General features: G+C 40.6%; 1 protein-coding gene across 1 annotated transcript in view; it reads left to right on the forward strand.

Annotated features, from left to right (window-relative positions):
* The first annotated feature begins 3,365 nt into the window (after window positions 1-3,365).
* CASR (calcium sensing receptor) overlaps window positions 3,366-22,714 on the forward strand; it is a 74,029-nt gene continuing 54,680 nt past the window's right edge. Inside the window, exon 1 of the mRNA XM_058825716.1 lies at window positions 3,366-3,451. The gene's annotated coding sequence lies outside the window, so the exon portion shown is untranslated. The remainder of the gene's footprint in view (window positions 3,452-22,714) is intronic.

Raw genomic sequence — 22,714 nt, forward strand, 5'->3', positions numbered from 1 at the left:
CTGCCATCCTCTCTCCCAGTCTGCTTTGGGCTGAGTTGCTACTGCATCTGGGCATCTGATGAGATGCAGCTGAAAACCATAACAGCCTTTCAATCAAACAAAACTCTTACAAGAGGAAAGTAGCTGTTTCTGAGCATCCTTCTCTGTTTCTGAGCTTTCTCTCCCTCTTCTGTGAGACTCCTTTGGTAGCTCCCTGAAGAATCTGCCCACTGACACTACAGGTGTCTTTCCATCACAAGGGACCTGCTGCAACTTGGGCAGACTGGTCTGACAGTGGAGCCTTTGATCCTTTGAGACCTAACCCTGAAGGCCACAGTGCAGTAGAGGTGACCACACTATTGTGGAAGGCAGAGAAACCTCTGGCTTCCACGCCACCTCAACTTTTCTCTCCTTTATCCTTATGTCTGATATTCCATCTCAGTCCTTCCCAGCTTTTCCTTCTTTCACAGTTTGTGATATTTTTGGGAAAAATTCAAAGCGAGGCTTGACTTGTAGTTTCAAAGGAACTAAGGTTCAGTAGTTCTGTGTATCCTTTTTCCTTTTGCTTTCACATGTGCCTCTTAAGTAGAAATGATTCTCAGTATTTGTTGGTTTCCTTCTTTCATGGGCTTTGTATCACTGAGCTGATGATGCTGTTCAGTCTTGCAAAAGAGAAGTAAATAAATTAATATTTGGAATTTACTTGTTATTTTTATGCTGTATTTTATGTGTTTGTTGTATATGGCAAAGGCAGAGAGAAGCTGCGATGTAAGGACTCCAAAATCAGGTCACTAGTGAAAATGGCTTGGGTCCAGAGTCTCTACTAAAAATGTCAGCTTCATCTGAAAAGGGCAATAGAGTCAAACCCACAATTACTGTCATTAGTACAGGACACAGAATTTTAGTATTTCCCTGGTGTAAGTAGCTTACTCTTTCTTTCTCCTCCCATCTAATTCAAAATAAAATAAAGCCATGTGAATCAGAATGAAGGATAGCGTGGGTTTGAAAAGGGCAGCATAGGTAATTCTTCCTCTGGAAAGCTTTGTGGTGAGCTGTTTAGGCTATTTCCTTGCTAACTGAGAGGTGTGGTTTCAAATCTGCTTAGAAATTGAAAGAACTGGGCCTTCTACATCTTGGTTGGGCTCTCCAAAACACTGGGATCTGAGGGTGCCCTGATAAAGCACATTCTGGTATGATCTGCTCAAACTCTGTAGGTGAGAAAGAGGAAGAAAGTGCTGCACTGGCTTAAATACAAGAGCCCTGAATGGATGTCATCCTTCCACCTCGCCTTGTGTTGTTGTGTTCTAGAAGCCAAGGAGATGTCCAGCAAGGTCAAAGACTGTCTTAGTGGGCTTGTCCTGCTGCCTCTTCCTCATCTGATTTTTATTGCTGGAAACATGTTGGAAAAAGGCATCACAATGTGATGAAGTCACAGATAATGGGGAGCTACAACTAATATTGAGAGAAATTAAGAAATAAAACTTTCTATTATATTGTTTTCTATTTGATACAACCATGCATGAAGTACTGGGCCACAAAAACTCCTGTTGCATAAATGGCATGGCTGGCTATGTGGGGCAGTGCAGCAATGAATATAGCAGTAGCTAATTTATAGATTCTGTGGAAGAAGTTTGGAGTTTGCCATTTTAAAGGTTTTCTTTCATCTTTTTTGTCTCTGCCCACAACTACATGATTACTTAAAATAACCAACTTCCTGTTCTCCTCAGGTTTCTTCACAAGAAAACAGTTTTTAAAAAAAGTTCCGTTTCATTGCCATGCTACAGCATGGCCCTGAAGAGCCCGAGTCCAAATACTTGGTGTACTGTTTCTTCAAACAAGATTTTATTTTGATTTAGTATTTGAAACATTAACACTTTTGACTGCTGCAGGGAAGTCTCAAGTTTTCTTGGGGCTGCAAATCAAAGTTTAGTACAACATTAGAAGAGAATTCTCTGAATCTGTAGACCTTGTATCTGGAACCATCTCCAGTTAAGCATGATTAAGAATTAAGAAAGCTTTTCTTTCCCCTTTGGTATCAATAATTGTCTTTTTTTAAATCTGAAAAGTATTTCCTGTCATTTTATTATGGTTGTGCAATTATACTGTATTAACTATCAAAAGGATGATGATCTATTTTTTTAAAAGTGTACTGCAGTAGAAATAGGAAAACTAATTATTTAGCAAAATTAGCTGTATCCTAATACATTAAATACTATTTGAGTAAGTAAGTGACTTCAGGTCTGTGGATAATTCTGTAGTAATACATAGACTACAATTTTACTAAAGTTATGTCTCATGGATCTACTTCAGAAATAAAGGTCTCTATCACCTCTTCAAGGTAAAAATACAACACACTGTAAATACATTCTAAGTGTCACTCTCAGCAATATATTGCAACTCTATCAACATTTTTGCTGTTATTATTTGGCAAAGGAAAACTGTATGCTCAGGACAGATCCAAACATCTAAGTTTGGGCTGGCTGTAGAATGGCACCAGAGTCTGTGTATAGAGCTACGTGCTAATTTTCCTTTTAAAAAAGCATCTTATGAGGTCAAGAATTTTCAAATACAAACTGTATAATGATCCCAAAAGACTGTTGCTCTCAAACGGTGTTGAAAGATTTTTGGACTAAGGAAGCAGTATAATAATGTAAGCGCTACCATATAATAATGAAAACATTTTGTTCTCTGCATTTCAATTTTTAAGATCCAAATCAACTGGTGGGTATAGCAGCTCTGTAGCAGTAAAACTCTGCAAAACCAAACCAAAATTTAACTGTACAGAGCAAGATGAGGATTTTCATCTCCAAGAAATTCAGGTCCCTGGTGGCTACTCTTTGAGCTTCAGATACCAGGGAGCAGCATAAATCCAGAGGTCAGACCTTTTCGTTGAGAGCTGGAAGAAGACCCCAGTCTTGAAAAGAAAAGGGAGCAAGCAATGATTTTTTTTTTTTTATTTTTTTTTCTTCCCCCACAGTAGCGTCCTGCTGCAGGGTTAAGTACCCGTGTGCCAACCTGCCGGGTGCCGCTGCACGGGGAGCCGCAGGGTCAGCGCCCCGAAGCCTGGCAGCAGGGCGGCTCACGGACAGGTATCCGACTGCGCTGCGCCTCCGGGGCGGTACGCGCGCTGCCTGCCCGGGGCCGCCGCTACCTGCGGGGCGGCGCGGGGCGGCGCGGAGCGAGGAGCGCCCGGGCGGGTCCCCGCTGTGGCCGCCGCCGCCCGCCCCGCCTTGCGTGGCCGTGGGAGCGGGCCCGGGCGCCGGAGGCGGCGGGGAGGGCTGGGACGGGGCCCTGGCCAGGGGTTTCTCTCTCCCCCACCCCCTCCTCCCCTCGCCGCCGGTTCCCGTGAGGCTGCAAGTGCCGCCGCGGCAGCTGGGGGGCCGGCGGGGGATGCTGCTGCCGCCGCCCTGCCCAGCGCCGGAGTGAGGGCAGGAGCTGGTGGCGGCAGGAGCAGCCCCGGCGGCGGGACGAGGTGAGCGGGGCGCGGGGCAGGTGGGTGCGCGCCCGGGATGGGAGCCTGGGATGGGGCCGGGGCGGGCAGCGCTCCCGCCGGGAGCAGCCCGCCCGCGCTGGGGGCACACGGGGGAGCGACGGACGGGGACAGCCCGCGGGGTCTGACGGGCCGGGAGCGCTGCGCAGCGCCGGGTCTGGCTTTGGGGTGCAGAAACCTGGAGAAGCAGAGCCCCTGGCCAGGCGGGGTGCGGAGCGAGCCGAGGGCGACAGGCAGCCGGGGGCACTTCAGGCTCAGCCCGGCCGGCCATGCCCGGTGCAGACGTAATTCCACGGAGGGACCCCTCCGCCTCCCCTCCCCAAATCTTGGGCAGGGTGGTTTCTGATACATGTAGGATCAAGCGAAAGGAGAAATTTCCGTAGAGCTCTGAGGTGTTTTCTCTGGCTCAAGTTATCCAGGAATAATATTGAGGGGAAGAAGAACAGTAATTCATAACAAAACTTTAAAGAGCAACAAGTTGTTTTACTGAAATCACACGCGCTGGGAAAAAAAATCACCTCACTGATCCTGATAGAAAGTGGCTTAATAGCAGTATCTTGAAAACTGATTTATACCACAGTTATGAGTTTCTGAAGCCTTAGCACTATTCAAACAAATTTCACCATATATATGAAGAAAGTTTTTGAGAAGTCCTGAAGCTGCCATTAAAATCTTCATTTTTACTCATGTAGATATAGTATATGATAAAATTATTTTCTTATTTGTTTTTTTTATTTATTTTCTTATTTGTTCCCTTTCTACTGGGGTTTTTTCCCCTACTTTAAACAGGTGGTCCATTTTGCACCTCCCCCTTCATCCCTCTCAGGCTCTGCTCCCCAATACCACTTCTGTGTGTCTTTCTGTGCAGTCATGGTGCAAACTACATCAAGTTTGTTGGACACTCTGGGTGGGATTCAGAGGAGCAGAGGAGAGGGCTGATAGCCCTACATCTCCCAGCCATGGCCAGCACAGTTCTCCTGTTTTCTCATGTATCATGGAGGAGAGTGACTTTGCAGGCTTTTCCCGATTTCCCCTTTTGAGTAGCGTCTCTATCACAGTTGGGACTTTTTTACCTCCTACTCGAGTTTCACCACCCAGTGTAAACTCAGAGAGGATGTGCTGGGAGGGACAAGGTCAAGGGAGTATCAGTGAGGCGTTGCTAACGCTATTTCCCAGGCACTGTGGTGCCCCTGAAAGTGCTTATGCTGACTGTGGAAATTAGAGCCCTTAACTCCTGTACTTGATTTAGTCTGAAGCTGGGCAGTTGTGCACTTTTTTCACTTACTGTTCTACGTTTTACCCCTCACCACGCTGCAGGACTAAGCTCTCTTTGCAATGAGAAATAGAAGTTTCAACCCCAATAACAAAATCTGTTTCTGTGCTCTGTGCATTCACTGGGGTCTGCCCATCGATTCCTGTGTTGTGAAGACTGAATGCTTACATCTTTTCTAGCTGTGAGAGGGGAAAAATTAGTTGGATGATTATTAGGAATATGTTTAACTGAGCAGTGGTGATGGCTGTTCAGATTAAATACTATTCCAAAATCTAGTTTGCATTTAATTGATGTAATTGAAGTTGTTGAAATGTAATTATTTTTAAAGAGGATTGATTATGGCAGGTTAGTGACTAGAAACCATACAAAGCATCTCAAAGTAATTTCTTTTGTTCTAGGACATGACAAGGCTGATGCTTGGAGACATTTATAAAATTATTAGGGTGATCCTGACTCTGTGCCCAAGTGTGTGTCAAATCTCATTACAGTATTTGATACCAGATTGTCCTACCCTTAACTTCTCAGAGAGGTCAGTGATGGAGTGGGTGACAGCAGGCAAAATTTTGACATCATTCTCAAAATGTCAATAGAGCAATATTGGCAGAAAAGGTTGAACAGCTACCTCCTATGTTAAACTTTATGGCTTAGTGGAAGAATTCAGATCCCAGGTCTGTCAGCCTGACACTCTTTCTACCATTCTCAAACCTCAATACTTTCTTGGTATTTGATAAGATTATTAGGATTATCTTCTGAATTATGAGCAAAAATGTCAAGTGAGGCAGGGGGACATTTTCAGTTCATTCTCATTCCATCTGCACATTGGTTGCAAGCTGCTGCATCTATTGTTGGTTGCAAACAACCTCTTCTGCATAAATTGACAGCCTTCCTCAGTCACTTATTAACTGCAAGAGTGCAGAATTCTTTGCCTGCACTAATTTGTGCCAACAATTTTGAGAACATTATTAACACCAAATAGACTGAGGGAGGACATTGACAGAGAGGTGGTAGCTTTAGTACCGAAGTCTTCTTTGCTCGTGTTTCAAGGCTAATTCTGTGTAAGCACATTTTTTTTGTTGTTGTTCAGCTGAGAAAGTTAGGTGAGATGAACTGCCCAGCTCAAAAAAAGAGAGATTATAATCTCTTCATGCCTACATTAAATGATGGTGAAGGCAACACAATCTAGTGACTCAGTTGTAACAACCATTCCAGAACCTGTTCTGGGCTTGGACACTGACCTCAGGCAAACATTTTCTCTCAGTTTTCTGGTTTGGAAAAAGTGAGGATAAGAACTGTACCTCACAGGATCTTATTAGAAATACCTTAGTTAGAAACAGGGGTTTCTAAAACACACTGGAATTTCCATACAAAAAATTTTGCAGTGTTTTATGGTAAGATTAACATATGAGTACAGGCAAAGCAGAGCGGCTCAAAGTATCTGATCCTTTTTCCCTCCATTTTCGGGACAATTCAACTGACTGTTGTGGTGCATAGGGTTGATTGACCACTTCTCTTATCTGCAGCCTTCATGTGGTCCTTGTAACTAGAACCCTTGTGTCTGAAACCAGCTTTACTGATCTAAATCCATTTTGGAGTTAGAGAGTAAACTTTATGCTACTGAACTTTTAATTTTTATTTATTAATAGTTAATTTGGGACACTTGGGGCTGGAACGTTAACCTGCCTCTGCCTCCATGGCCTGGAATAGAGAGTACTTGGCGTTGAATACTTTGGTGGATGAGATACAGATCTCCTGGGTGAGTGTCTGAAATGGATAAAGCAGTTAGTAAGTGCCTGGGTTGTGATTTTTGATTCTTGAAAAGTACCGGGGGAAAGGAAGTGTTAAACCCAGCTGTGACATTGCAGATATAAATATGCAATATTCTCTTGAGCAGAAAGTGAGGGCCATTGTGCTGTGTCCTCAGCTTGGAGAGAGATTTGAACCAATGCTCCTCTGGAGTTGTCAGAATGCAAATACTTGTGGTTGATGGTGGCACTTCCTGTGTTACAGTGACCACTCCAGCACAGTGCACAGGGAGTGGGAATCTGCAGTGACACATGTAAAGAGAAAAAAAGGAAGACAGAGAAAAGAAGGAAGGATGAGGAAGGGAAACGAGACAGGAGGCAAGGGTGGCAATGATCCTAGCAGCAAAAGGAACATTTTCCAGTAAGCAGTCTAAATGTGATGTAAAAAATAACAACTGAAAGTTTTATTTTACTACACAGAGCCCAAATTCTTCCTTTGATCTCTGTACAAGCTTCCTTTTGGCATCTGTGGGAGATCAGGGGAGAGTGAGGAGTCTTGAATTTATGATGCAGCCTGTAGCCAGTCATGAAATGGAATTTAGTCCTTTCAAAAAATGATTACATAGCTGTGAGTCAGCCAGAAGGTACACTCAGGTTCTGAAATAAATGATAAAAGTCAGTCAACACAAAGACATCTCACAACCAAAATAGTAGGTAAGTTATGTGAACAATCTGATTGTTGCAGCTAAACTGTTGGCATCTGTTTAAAAAAGTTATCTTAGTGTTTATGCTAGTACCTACAGGAATTCCTTGATGGACTTTTTTTCAGTAATAGTTTGCACAAATACACTATTTTTGAGACTTGTGACAGTATTCAGCATCTAAAACCAGATATTTCATCTTAATAAGTTAGAAACACATTGAGACGTCTCATGAGTACCAATAAATTCACTACAACACTTCCTTAAATTATGGAATCTGTTTAGTAATTTTTCCTAATTAAACTTTCTACTTGAAAATAGCAATTGGGAGCTTTAAAAGATAGATAACAGATGCATCAACCTGCCAGAGTTGGCACAGGAAATAATGAAACTTAAGATAGATAATGTCAGGATTTTTTTCCAGATAATTAACATGAATAATCAACATATATATAGGTCTACTAATCTACAGAAATATCATTTTTACTTGAAAGAATTTGACCTTTGATGCTTCTCTTTGCCTATTAGGCTGCTGATATTCTTGGACACTTGCTATCTTGAATTAAAACATTGAGAAACTAGGGGTTTGGAGGTTCTTTACATGCATACTATGAGAAGCAGAACATTTAGGAGCAACTCAAAGTAAAATCTAATATTGAAGTGTCCTTAAAAATCATTCCTGCTGTAAGAAGCTCTGCTGACTTTCTGCCTTCAGTCAGCAAGTCCTTCGAGCACCACTACATTGTTCAGTCTGCTGGGTTTTGCAAGCAATGAGGCTCCTGACCTGATACTCGTCTTCACTTAGGAGAGCATGTTACAAACCAGAATAGTGGTCTACAGTGTGCTCTGCAAACAGAAAGAGAACTGGTCCCTGGCACAGAGTGCTGAAGTTGTCTTAGGCAGACTAGGTTAAGGAGATGAAAGACTCTTCATCTTTCAATTTCATGTCATCTCCTCGAGAGAGAGCTTAACAGATGTTGTCCTTTCCTCCAAGAAGTACTATCTGACCTGTATTTTCTGCTTTCTGTCCTCTCTGCTTTCTTTTTACCTTGTATCCCTAATCTTCCTGAAAGTGAGGACATTCATTCCCCATTCCTGTTTTTCCTCCCTCCGGCTCACCCACGGCCTGGCAGCATTAATTAAGCTTTTACTTGTGAAGTTTGTTTAGGAACTGCCTATGTAAAGGAACATTATTAAAGACAAGCTGCTGAATGAATGTAGTACTGTGGGGGCATTTCCTCTAGCCCCATTTTTCCTGGCTCCTCTAGTAGCAGCTGGACATGGAAGCATAAGAGTTGGGAGCAGACTGGTTGTTCCAGTGAATGCAGCAGATACATGTCTCTCACACTCATTATTAGTGTCAAAGTGTCCACCAAACTCAGGAGCCCCATGGAACCATCCGCCATGGCTGTGTTCACTTGGGCCATTGCACAAAACTCCACAATGACAAGGGAAAAGTGGGGTTGAGATCTGGTGGTGATGGAGTTCATCAGTGAATTTACAGATTAGGGACCTGAGTGTCACACAGTTTTCTTTGCACCCTTTAATCTTCTCAGAAAGACTGGTACCTTTAGTACCCTTTCAGGTGCACAGAGTAGATCTTTTGCAGGTCCTGTGTCACCTCTGCCAGATGCTGCAGTTATCTCTGATATTCTACAAGGCACAGTACAGGCAAGTTTAAAGGTCTGGACTAGTGCCTCAATAGTAGGGGCTTGTGGCAGGGATATTTTCCTTATTCCCATCTTCTTCCACCTTTTACCTCACTGCTGTCTTTGCCACACACAGCACACATTTCTGCTCAGTTCTTTGACACTGCTTGAAACCCCATCTTGGGAATCCATGATGGCATGGGTCCACATGTACCACACTCTGTCTGCTATGGTAGTTGCTTCCAGGATGACCAGTTTAGCTCTATATGTTTTAAAATATTTTGAACCTTTCATAATTGGTACTCACCAGGACCTTTTGACTAACCCTAGGCAAGCCAGCTGTCCAAACCCTACAACAAAGAGCCAGTTTTCACCTCTCTCTGAGAACATTTTCTACATTTAGCCTTTGAGGAGAAACTTAACTAAGCTATGCCCCGTCAACACCAAGAAGTACACTCTACACCAGATGCCATTATTTCTATATGAGTGTTCTGTAAGTATTTTGAATAGTAGAGGTAGTTCCTTTCAGGAACTTTATGTTGGAAAGACAACAATCTGCTCAAAGGACAACTAATCTATGTCACATATAAATCCCACAGATATTTTATGCCTTCTGCATAGCCATATATTTTGTAAGACTGTCATATTCTTGCACAAATTAGAAAATGTCATACCCTGCTGATGAATTTCCTCCATTTAGTGGCCTTCAGTATGGGAAAAACACATAGATTTATAAACCAAGCTGTAATACTAAATCTTCTCATGCCTGTGTTTATTATTTCAAGGAAACTGCCTATAGTCTTTATCTCACCTTAGGGAGTCATCTGTGATTGTCCTGGTTCATGTGTTAGAGATTGAAGGGGCTGGATCCAGTTAGTGAGTGACAAACTGAGTATAAAAGTCTGGTTTCTAAACAACAGAAATAGGTTCTACTTTTTGTGCCACAATGTCTTTTCAGTACATTACTCCATATGATATCCTCGTCTAAAGCATTGTAATGAGGTTACAAACATAAATATCATCAGTGATGTGTGAATATATATATATATATATATATATATATATATATGCATGTATAAACATGAATTCTTCATAACATTTAAACTTTTGTCTTTAACAAAGACAATGATAGCATATTGTGCTTCTTTTACTTACCAGGATAGTCCTGAGTTGAGTAATTTCAGCAGCTAGCTAGGGTACAATTACTGCTGCTTTCATTTCTTAGGAAACAGTGTTTACATAGTTAATGGTCTCTGATGTGTCATGTCCGTTTTCATAGCAAAGCCTTCAAAAGCATCAGTCAATCAGAAAGCTGAGCTTAATCTTAAACAGGCCTTTACCCTTCCTCCTCCACAGTTAGATCACATATTTTCAATACTCTGCCTAGGAGCTTTGAGCTGAGAGATTTGAGCAGTGTCTCTCCGTGAAGTGGTGCAGGATGCAGTGTCAGTGTACTGGCTTGCAGAGATGAGATCCCAATCCTCCAGGCTTAAGTAGCAGCTGGATGACACTTATGTGCGTGGAAAATTCTTAGTGCCTAAAGAGGGTGATGAGTATCTCAAGAACTTTCGAGGATCTGAGCTTTAGCTCCTCAGTGTTAGTAACTGCAACCTCTTCCTCTTCTGGAGCTTCTGCAACTCTTGCTCTATTTGTTTTACTTAAGCACTCAAGTTTTGGTTCACAGCCATGAAAGGCAAAGGTGTTTAGTTTAAGTTGAAAACTGAAGTTCAAATGAAACCACGTGGTGTCTCATCACCAAAGTCACAGATACATTCTTACTGAGATTATGCTCTAACTGTGGGTACATCAGGAACTCTGTGGCTGGAATCTGACACAGGCATGATCAGTCACCATATGTTGGAAATAGCCAGAATGAAGTAGATTAAGTATTTGGCAGTTGATTTCCTTTAGTTATTTTCATTCCTTCCATAGAGTCTATTTCAGTTTTCAGTTGGTAAACTGAGGCATTTTATGAAGGACAAGAAATATTGGACACTTAATGGAAAGGAACTCAGTACAATCAGAAATATCCATACATTCTGGTCGTTGTCATAGGTGAACAATATGGAGAGAAGTGCAGTGGCTCTCTGTGCTGTTGGACTTCCTGTGTACAGTGACAGAGCTGAAGGTATGAATGTAGGAGCCTGGATCCAGCCATTTCCCCCTACTTGTCAAACTGGAAGTGCTCTAGCTGAAGTGAGACATGTCTGATGTTTTATCATCAGCACCACAGCTGGCAGCACAGTGCAGAGAGTGAGAGAGTGCAGGGTTAGCACTGAAACCAGCAGCAGTGAGAGGGCTGGAGCACATGGGGAGTCCTGACAAGAGGCAGCAGTGGGGTGGGAATTGAGGCAGGCAGAGAGCTGGCACTGTGCCAGAGTGCATAATACCAGCTTAGAGACCTGCCTAAGGGAAATGTGGGAAGAACATCATCCCTGTTGGAGTGAACAGGATCAACAAGGTGAAACAAGGGACTGTGAGGCTGAGTGCTCCCCATTTGTTGTTTGTATGAGGATGAGATGCTTTCCCTATATAATGTCTGTTTTCTTCTTCTCCTAATTACTAATTTCTTGCATTGTACATCAAAATGTGTTTGTACAAATAGACTTATTGCCTGATACTGGCATTGAGGCATAGCACTTTATTTTCCTTGAATATAGGTAGAGACTATTAGCTAGTTATAGCTGCAGATGATTGTATCTCTAGGAACCTTTAGGTTGGCTGGCAGATGATACTGAAAATACCAACGACATCCTATGAGAAGAGACCATTGACAAAGATTATTATAGAGGAACAGATTACTTTAATGCCTCTGTAGCAAAACAGTGTAAATTACTTACTCTGAAATTTCTTATTTTTCCTGAAAGCTGTAGAGTTTTACCAAAATGTCTTTCCTACAAGCAATGCCATGACATTGTTCATATTTGCAATTTTTAAAGTGAAAATCTTATTCTGGGAGGGGATTTGTAGCAGTCTCATTTTCTTACTAAATATGTCTTGTGTGATATTTATCAAGGCAATAGCTGCAGTTACTAGCATCTAAAACAAGTCTTGGTGCTGTAATTTCTATGAACATTGCAAAACTGGCAGAGGTGACACAACAATTTGTATCCTCTCTCTTTGTGTACCTTGCCCAAAGAATTACTGACTTGTAGCTGAGAATTGTTGACAGTTGTGCCAACAACCTGGGGCATGCAGAAGACTGTATGTGACACCAAGAGTGCAGTTTGTCCTCACAATTTCCTGTTGCTGTTATCAATTTGCAAACTGGCAGGTAGGCTTGGAGGGATGTCCATTAAAAACAATGACATCTTGTAAATTATAAGGAGAACACTTGCACGCAACACATGTGGACTATTAAGATTTTGTTATTATAGGCACTTTGAAACAACGCTACATTACATGGCCTTGTTTGAAAGGTCTTGTGTAGTAAATCAAAACACATTGAAATAGCTGTCTCAGAAATACAAAAGGTTGATGTGATATAGTTTTAAACATACAATTCCAGACAGTAAAAATGTTGACAACAGCTTGGCATCCAGATATTGTGTTTCATCCAGAGATCTGAAAGAACTTTTAAAAATGTCTAATTGCAGTGTAATGAGTTCCCATCTTGTAGCAAGGATTATTAAAGTAGAAAAAATGCATAACTATAATTTTCAGGTTCAGATTTCTATTGTTGGATGCTTACATTCATATTCATGTCCTTGATCTAAATATAGGTTTAGATGGCAAGTTGCATTCAATTTTGAAAAATGATCTGATTTCCAGGCCCAGAGATTGAAAGGAGGAAATTTTGATAAGCATTTGAAACACATAAAAGCCTGAATATTTTGTTCCTCTCTAGGATTCGTCCTCTTTTCTTTTCTTTTCTTTTCTTTTCTTTTCTTTTCTTTTCTTTTCTTTTCTTTTCTTTTCTTTTCTTTTCTTTTCTTTTCTTTTCTTTTCTTTTCTTTTCATTATTTGTCTCTGGCTTTAGATGGTAATTGCCAGTTAATGTATCTCTGTTATGCTTACACTAATATTACAGCATCTTCTTCAGAAGCAAAGCAATTAAAATTATTCAGGTATCTAATAACCGTACAACTAGGAAGCAAAAAGATTTCATACTTCTTAGTTTAGCATGTAATGCAGCAGTGCTGCTGTGTACCTAACAATGCTCATGTCCTTCCTTGGTTGAGTATTTCAGATGAGCAACGCAGCTCACGTCCTGTTGGGGAAAGGGATTATGAGACTTTTATCTCTTAATTGAGAGAACGTGATTTCACCAAAAGAGCTGGCAGTAGGGTTAGATAACTCATGGCTCTCATCTTTTTCTTTCAGCACTGTGGGCTGATAGAAATTGAACATAGTGACATAGTGACCTGTGGGATCATAGAATGGTTTGGGTTGGAAGAAGGCATAAAGATCATTCCATTCCAACCTCCCTGCCATGGACAGGGACACCTTCCATCAGATCAGATGTCCCATCCAGCCTGACCTCAAACACTTCCAGTGATGGGGCATCCACAGCTTTTCTGGGAAACCTGTTCCAGTGTCTCACCACCCTCACAGGAAAGAACTTTTTCCTAACATAGAATCTAAATCTCTTTCAGTTTAAGACCATCACCTCTCATATGGTCACCACATCCCCTTGTAAAAAGTCCCTCCAGATGTCTTGTAGTCCTTTTTTTTACTGGAAGGCTGCCATATGCTGTCCCTCAGATTTCTCTTTTCCATGCCTCTTATGTCATCGGCCCCAGAGCTGGATGAAGCTTTCCAGGTGGGGTCTCATGAAAGTGGAGTAGAGAGAGAGAATCCCCTTCCTTGCCCTGGTGGCCAGCCAGGATGTTGTTGGTTTTCTGGGCTGGAAGTGCACATTGCTGGGTCATGTCAGTCTTTCCATCCACCAACACCCCCAAGGCTTCTTTGAACTGCTCTCAGTTGCCTTGCCTATACTCTCTGCCTGTCTTGCCTGTATACTTAGCCCAGTGTAAATTAAAGTGCTTGAAGTTAATATTATACCATTGTTTCATCCAAAAAGTTCACAGAGGAGAGTTTTTCAGTTGAGCTGTTTCTAAAAGCCAGAGACCTACTGCCTTGGTACCAGCCAGCTCACTTAATGTTTCCTGTGCCTCGGGAAAACACCTGTGAGAATTAAAGTTCACCTTCTCCCTGTGGTCCTCAGTTATCAAATACCCTGCTGGAACCGCAGGCAAGTGGCTGGTAGGCAAAGCAGTCCTGTAGCTACACTGTGGCATGCAGGGCTGGGGCTGGCCTCTCTCTATGTTACTTGATTTGGGCAATTGCAAGGATGACATAAAGCTATTTTTGTTTCACCTTTGCTGGTCTTATGCCAAGAACAGCTTGGAGAACCTTGGCATGACTTGTACAGCAATGATTATTTCTGTGTAATTGTTTGCTGCAGCACAAAGTCTCTTCTCAGTCAACTGTTTAAACTATGGGTGGTCACAGATGATTGGATTCATTGCCTTCTGCTGTCTTTATTTTTTATTAATAAAGCAATAAAATCCTTATCTGCATGGATTGTGTAAATTGTAAAGAGGAAAAAAATAAACCTGTCTCCCAAGTTTATTTCATTTGTAAAGCCCTCTGCAGGCCTGACATCTGTTTAACATAGTGTATGTTTACAGTACAACTTAAATAGTTAAGAGTAATAATTACATTTAAAACTATACAGATGTCCTCATTCTGAACAAAATTCATGACTATGTCAGATTGCAAACCTTATCCCAATTCTTATTTACTATACCTCCTTTTTTCCTAAATGCATAAAGAAAGAGGATCTTGTGGTTCCTCTGCAGATTGAGAACTGAGCTGTCCTTCTTACGCTATCTTCTTGGACCATTTCTTCAGAAGTATTCTGCATCTTCCAAGACTCTACATGAATACATTTAAACCTACAGTAACAGCTGCTTGATATGATATTATTCTAGGAATACTCTATGACTTTGTAAACACAGATTGTGTGATAAAGAGAATCTCAATTGAAAAATCAAAAGGTCATTCTCGTTCATTCTATAGTGAGATGAAGGATGAAAAAAATGGATGGATAGAGCAGTACAGACTTGAGCTCATCTTGTGAGGCTTAGCTAGTTATTTCTTCAGCTCTGTCCTAAGTCACGTGTTTCCATGACAAAAGTTATTTCAATTAATTTATATAAAATACCAAATAATATTTCAGGTTTAGTTGTGATTTGAGGAAAAACTCCTGCTCTCTGGCTACAGTGTGATTAAATCATGCATAAGTAATCAGGTAATTACAAAGGAAATATAGGTAAAATTGAAAGCAGGTTCTGAAATTTTAATTAGCCTTACACAGATTTTACTATTTGTTTAGCAATTTGTATTGGGAATCAATTTAGTTTGCAGCTCTTCAAGTAATATTAGCTGGTCAATCATCCTAAATTGTTATTAGTTTGGAAATCAGAAAGCTTGTGCATGACTGTTGGGTCCTTTTAAGATCACACAATATCAAGAGAATGGAAGCTCGTCAAGTATTGTTTAAAGTGTTGTTTGCCTGGACATCTCTTTTGCACTCAAAAATTAGAGCAGAGTTTGAACATTTGTTCAAAGTTATGTCCTCTTTTAATCCAGCTCCTGGCATTGGAGGTTGTGTATTTTCCCTACATTTCCTCTTGTCACACCTTCCCCACATGGCAAGTTTGATCTGATCCTCTTGCTATGTGGTCTGACCATTGGCAAAGCATGTTTGGAGGTTCATGCTCTACAGGTGAGATACATGTTCTTCAGCCCAGGTTAAAACATGGGTTTTTGAGACCTGAGCCAGGCATCTGAGCCAACTGCCAGTGTGTTCACAAACAAAACAGCAGATGCTTGTGGTTCTCTCTGAATAGGGAAGAAGAGACTGAGGATGTTGTGGATTATACTGCTCCAAAGAAGAAGTGAGGATAGGATTTAACAGAGAAACTGAAATTATTTAAATCAAATCATGGAAGCATATAAAACTTACATAGGGAATTTCTTACTTTCAGATTCTTTCTTCATTTCCTGTTATCAATCATTGTAGCAATGTGTTTTTCTGGAGCTCTATTGGAAATATTTATAGGTCTACATATGTATGGGTCCATATAAAACCCTCTGGCTTAGGGAAAGCTGATCTAACTGCAAGGATTGATCCATTTCAACAAGTGTCAAATGCATTAACAGTAAATGGTGCTTAAACAGAAAACCTGTCTCAACCTGAACCTCTTAAGGTTATGGACATGTGTAACCGTACTGGTTTGGAATCTCTGCCCTTGCAAATGAGACATTGGGTTGTTTGGTTTTTTGCCATACAAACTGTTGTTTTAAACTTGCAAGTTTTGCTGGGCTGCTATGATGTAAACTTCATTGAACATGACTAGATCCCAGAAGTTACAGCAAAGTTGATAGGAACAGCTAGGCTGATAGAGTACAGGCTGACAAACACACAAAGACACACTAATGGGTTTATGTGTCTCTAAACACATAAATACATTAAATACCTGAGTATAAACATGTGTTTATAAATTCAGAAATATTAATCACTGAAATACAAAAATATGAGCAATGGTGGTGTCTGATTCATAGTTCTCAGTAGGAAGGTATGATGGCAAACACCTGTGGTAAGGACAGTTGGCTGAAAAATTGCTCACCTTTGAAAAAGGAAGAGTTGAACTTGGGCTCCTGGATCTCAGTACAACAGTCCTCATTTTTGTCTCCTGAGTACAGTTTGAGCATTGACTCTTCCTGATGGTCTTACCATGTGCACAGTAATGTGGTTGGGAAACTTACCCAGCTGCATCACTCAGTCAGGACAGACTGAAGATAGAAAATCAGTGTAGGTTTTTAAAAATACCCTTCATATGTATGTCAGTAAGTATGTCAGAAAATTTAAACACCAGTGAAAATTAACTGGCCCAAGAATACAGCAGGCTTGCAAAAATGGGTTTTTAAAAAGTGATCATCTAAGACTACATGATGTAAGTCTTAGCAGTCAGAGTATTCATTGCTAATGATGACACTGATAGAAACATGAAGCCCTTTTGCCTCAGTGCTTAAAAAACTTAAAATTGCTAGGAATGATGGTGGGATCTGAGGTGGGAGGTTAACTATCCCAGCTCATTGTGACTTGTTCTGAAATAAGCATTAATGATTTCTGCTGGAGAGAGAACCTGGACAAGGTATACATAGGTGAGACTACATTCTTTTTTTTCTGTGTCTGTACATAAATTTTGATGTACATGGTAATACTGAGAAGCTACTAATAAAAGTAATAGGTTCCTGTAGTTGTCACGTCTTAATAATCTCTCTCCAAAAGAAATAATAGAATTTTTCTCTCTGTCTCTCCAGAAAGCTCTTTGCTGTTTTCCTCTAAACTCTGAAGACAAGATCCCTTGATACTGATGTTCCAGACAGAGCTATTAGATCTGAGCCTCCAGACAGAGAAATTGAATTTACAGGCTTGATGTTGTAAGGCTTCAAAGAGCCAAAGGGGTGGAGAGAAGACTGGCACGAAATAGTACACTTTTCTCAGTTCCACTTTTGGGAAATTAAATAAACATTTAGAAATAAAATCATGAAAGCATTTTTTAAAATTAGATATGTTAGCATTAGCTGTTCATTACATTCTCCCACTTGCAAACAAATTGTAGCAAAGTATCATTTGTCTTCCAAGAGTGTGGAGGCAAGGATTAATTTAATGTTTGTTAGGAAGTCTTGGATCCATGGAGAGAAGCTGTGAGAAGTGTCCACAGATCATTATGATAATTTTATATATAATAATGTTATGTTCTTTCATTTTGCTGAGGAACAATTATTCAATCTCAACATCCTCCACCCTCCACAAATGTGGTCACAGCTAATTGTTATCTATTTATTGGCTAGGAAAGCTGAGATTTTTCTGCTGCATTCAATGTTGCACAAGAAATAAATGAGCAAGAAATGAAGCTGGCAAGAAATAAGAAATTAGGCATATACAGTGAACACTTGAAATCTTGCTGATGTAGTTGTTCACTGAAGTGCCTCCTATTCCTGTTTTCTTAGCAATGTTTCTTTAGCTAATGGGTTTAGCTCAGAAAGAGTTTACATATGCTAATGGTAGTTTGTGCTCGCCTTGATTTCTTGCAGAAGGACCCAGAGGGGGGTGCTTTGTTTGTTTGAAATTGTTGCTTTTAGCTTTGTAGATAGTGAAAGAGGTGAATAAGCTGTCTTCTGAAGTTTTAGGAGCAGTCTGCCTTGATCCTTTGTAATTTGGAGAGGTAATATCATGGAGTCTCTTTAATAAAAGCAAGACTCTTTAACAATATTGTCAGACCTAATCAAGGTAAGCAACAACAAAAGGGTTGAATGATTTGATTAAAATTTGCTGTTCCCAGTCACTTTGTAATGTTTGTTGCCTTGACTGTTGTGGTGGTGCTTTTTCACTGCCAGTCTGCTGTTTTAGTAGAGTTTTCTTGTTTACAGAAATCCAAGTGCATTCCTGTGGTACACCTTAAGTCTGTCTTTTCAATAGGGGGAAGTGAGATCCATGGATAGGTTAGTTTTAAGAGTATTTCCTTTCACTTTGCAACATATTGCTCTTCAGATGGCTACAGATCTGGTAGGTTTGGCCTTAGCAAGGGTATATTTTGAGTATTGAATCTGTTAAAAGCAAGAGAAAATCAGACATCACTTTAGTGAAGGTTTGAGGATGCATTTCCAGTTCAGCATTTGCTATTCCCTTTGTAAGTGTGGGCAGCTCTCTAAAAGTGAGATATCAATGAAATAACCTCTTGCTCGTCTCTATTTATTCTCCTTTTGAGGCCTTGTCTTTGCTCTCATCAGTGTCTAAGTCAAAACAAGGCATCACACCATTGCTAACACTGCAGGTTTAGCCTGCTATCTGAACATCTAGCCAGGCTTGTTCTGCGTCACTAAAGTGGCACCCACAGGAAAGTGGCTCTAGATCTGGAACTTATCAGGGTTTTTTGTTTGTGCTTGAGACAAGTATACATGTGACCTAGACTTCAACTTTTACTGTGCTGACACTATAGGAAACACTTTCCTTGTCAGTAAGCTGATCTGTCAACACCAGAAGTAGTTCTAGCTAGTGGCTACTTTTTGGCTGATTTTCTGGTCACTTTGGTTAGATGGGCTCTAGGAGTGTTGCCTTAAACAGCTGAAATGTCTAAGTAGAGGAATTCCTCCACAACCAAAGTTTAGATGATCTGCAGCAGAATTCAGTATCACGTTGTTCTCATTTTATAACAGTGGCACACCCACAGCACCCACTATACACACAGTCTCTCCTTATGCCCTGAGGCTTGTGTTTCGTCCTGAGGAGCTCTCAATACAACTGTTGTGACACATGCAACATCACAGATACCCTTCCCTTACCAAAACACTGTGCATGCCTTCTGCCCCTCATTGACTCAGGAGAATCAAGCCTCTGAGTCATGCGGTGATTGCAACCCCTGAAGAGATATGTCCCTTTTTTATTTTAAGATCTTGTAAGTCTATTAAATCTCTGGGTTTAAGTTTGTTATTTGCATCTCCCTGTACAAGTCTAGGGAGATAAGAAGAGAAAACAGTGAGTTAGTTGCACTTGGGATTCTCGCCAGTCTTTGTGGGATGGAAAATTCCTTCCTAATTCCATATCTGACTTTAAATTTGACCCTCAGCGTGTGAGCAAGTTAGACCAACATACGCACTTAAGAAAAAATAGATCCTTCGTGTCCTAGCAGGACACTGGTGCAACTTTTTCAGGGTCTCAGTCTAGCTGCTGCCAATCAGTGAAGCTTTGTCTTCATTCAAGCATCCTAGAGCATCCTGGTAAATTGGGCATCAGAAAAAAGAGTTATGGAGTCATTTCAATGCAGAGCCATGAGGAAGATGAGTATGTTGAGCACAGAAAATCTCTGATGCCCAGGGGAGAATTTAGTTTTGTACATGCCAACATTAGTGATCAATCATACATTTAAACTGCCTTCTTCACTGCTAGTTTTTGTGTTTGTATTGGATTTTAACTAACATTGCTTCATTTTACAATCTAGAGGACTGATTAAAAAATATGGAATAGGTTCACAATGAGATTGATCTCTGGATAGTGTCTTTAGAAAAGACTCCTCTCATTGATACCATCCCTTAAACAAAACCTTTAAGATCTATCTATAAACTAGTTTTGAATCTATTAATTGCAATTTTTAATCTGGTCAATCATATGCCTTGGACATGTCCATGTTGTAGTCTATATAATTGTCTTTATCTAGTTCATAATTTCATTAAAAGAACAGTGGAGGTTTTTAAAAATATGGTTTGAATTAATAATATTTTATCCTCATTGATTTTTAGAAAAACTGCTGGCTCAAATAATTTCATTATTGTACCCAGATGGATATTGGGGTATGGTGCCTATAATTTCCCGCGTCTTCCTTCTTTAGTAGATATTTAATAACTGCATACACTTGCAGTTCTCTGACCCTTTGAAATTTTCCCATTTTTCCATGAGTAGTTCAGTATCAACACTAGTGATTCGGAGAACTCCTTATTTAGTTTATGTTAGACTCCAGGCCTGTTGATTTGAAAACATTTAATTTTAGCAGATCTCGTCTCACATCTCCTTTTATTACCTACGGTGAATTTTGTTGGGCTGACGTAATATGGGATGATACTTTCTACAGCTTCATTCCAAGGACAAAACAATGTGCAAAGGACAAAATGTTTATTCGATATTTCCGCCTTCTTTGGATTGTCATTTACAGTTTTATCACCCGCATCAAGCAATGGGCTCATGGCCAGTCTCAGGCACATTTATATTTATAAAAATATCATTTTTGCCTCTTTACCTCTGTTAACTATTTAGTACTTCCTTGATCTTGTAAAACTCCCTCATAAATTCCCTGCATGTTTAGAATCTTAGCATTTATTAATGGTTTTTACTTTCCCCTTTCTTCAATACTACAAATAAGTGGTTTTAGTATTTTTATTGCCAACCTTTTTTTTCAGACAGCTTCTGGTTTAGTGTAAATATTTTTGTGCCTGGAAGTGCATTTTTGGTCCATGACTGGATAGGCTTAACACTTAATTTCAAATTGATTTTACACTATCAGCCAATGGGAATGATGATTGTTGAAGTTTGTCCTGTTTAAAACTCCAAGCCTGGTTGAAAACAGCCCCCTCTTAGTGGTTGATGCCACATTTTGCTTGAATATCGTAATTGTAACCACATCACCATTACTGGTACGCAGGCAACTACCAGATGAAGGAAAGCACTAAAAATTTCTAGTCCATCAAAAACAATCCTGTGGCTGAGCTGATTGAGCTCCCACAGGGAAATTTTTATGTTACCACTAGAGCCCCAGGAAACTTAAAAATCATCTTATTGCTGGCCACTTGATGGGTACAGCAATTCCTCCTCAACACATTTTTTTCAAGTTAGCAAGGAAATTGCAATAAGAAGCAGACAAGAAACAAGAAAAAAGGTTATTAGGAACAATTCCAGTGAGTTTCCCAAAGGAAGCATGAGAGGTTGCCTGAAAATCCTTGAGTTTTTTTTCCTCCCACTGGCTGTTTGTGCTTGCTCCATGCTGTTTGCTGCCCCTGCTGTTGTGTTGATAGAAATGTTTATAGGGCTGTGATGTAAATAAGAGCACCAAGACTCAATCAGATTTTTTAAATGTTACCAGCAAGATGTGTTCTGATTTACAGCAGGATCGTCTGGAACTTCTATCAGCCAAATATCTATTCTTGAAAGTTTAAATACGAGACGTGAATAAAACAGGATATTTTGTACCAGTCCCCAAGGCAGAGAACTAAAATAGATGTAGGTTGTTCTTTACACAGCAGCAAGTATGGAGTGCTTCTGTGACTCCAATACTGTATGAGCAGTTTTGGCTCCAGCTTAAGGAGACTGTACTCTGAGGTGATACAGGATTCCCACTCAGAGAGGAAAGGGAGGAAACAAAGTCAGGTATATAGCTGGGATCTTGTTGGGAGCTGTTAAAAAAAAGACCATCCAAAGGGAAGGCTGTCCTTTCCACTGTGAAATGAATTTTTTGGTTTGTCACTTTAAGTGAAGGGGAATCTGGTTCATCCTCTGGTCTTCCACTATTGTTGTTGCTGAAGAACAGATCCCTATAGAAAGAGGATCTTCACCTTTTGAAACTTACAAGGGTCTATATTTCTTTCTCTATTTCTGAGGCAAGGGGTACCATTTCATTCTTTGAGTGATTTATGGGATGCAGGAAAGAAAACTGGAACAATTCAAAAGAGGATAGCATGATTTTCTTTGAGTAGGTGGCAAGATTCTTCCCAGGAGAGGAGAAAGTATGGCTGAGAAATGGTGAATGGACATTTGGCTGGTGGTATCAGCTTCTTCCTTTGCTGTTCCTGAAATAGTCACTCTTGTCACCTGCCTTTCCTCTCACGTTGTCTCCCACTCACCTTTCCCCTCCCACTTAGATAATGAGAGCACCCATTCTCTCAGCCCTTAACTAAGAATTAAGTGGGGATGGAGTGAAGCCCTATGGGTAGGGGACTGACTGCTGTAGAAAATTCCTGGAAGTGGAAATGCTTATCCAAATCTGGCCCTCTTCTGGTACTCCTTCATTTGACACATTAATCCTGCTACCTGCAGAACTAGTCAGCATAATGCCTCATTATAAATAAAACTACAGACATAAATATCTAGTCAAGGTAGAAAATATGGGTTTGGTGGATTTGCCTTTCCTTTGCCTTCTCTTCTCTTCTCTTCTCTTCTCTTCTCTTCTCTTCTCTTCTCTTCTCTTCTCTTCTCTTCTCTTCTCTTCTCTTCTCTTCTCTTCTCTTCTCTTCTCTTCTCTTCTCTTCTCTTCTCTTCTCTTCTCTTCTCTCTCTTCCTCTTCTTTCTTTCCACCTGCTGAAACAAGCACAGCAGAGTT

Source organism: Ammospiza caudacuta, chromosome 2 (genome assembly GCF_027887145.1).
Source record: "Ammospiza caudacuta isolate bAmmCau1 chromosome 2, bAmmCau1.pri, whole genome shotgun sequence".
Classification (NCBI taxonomy): Eukaryota; Metazoa; Chordata; class Aves; order Passeriformes; family Passerellidae; genus Ammospiza; species Ammospiza caudacuta.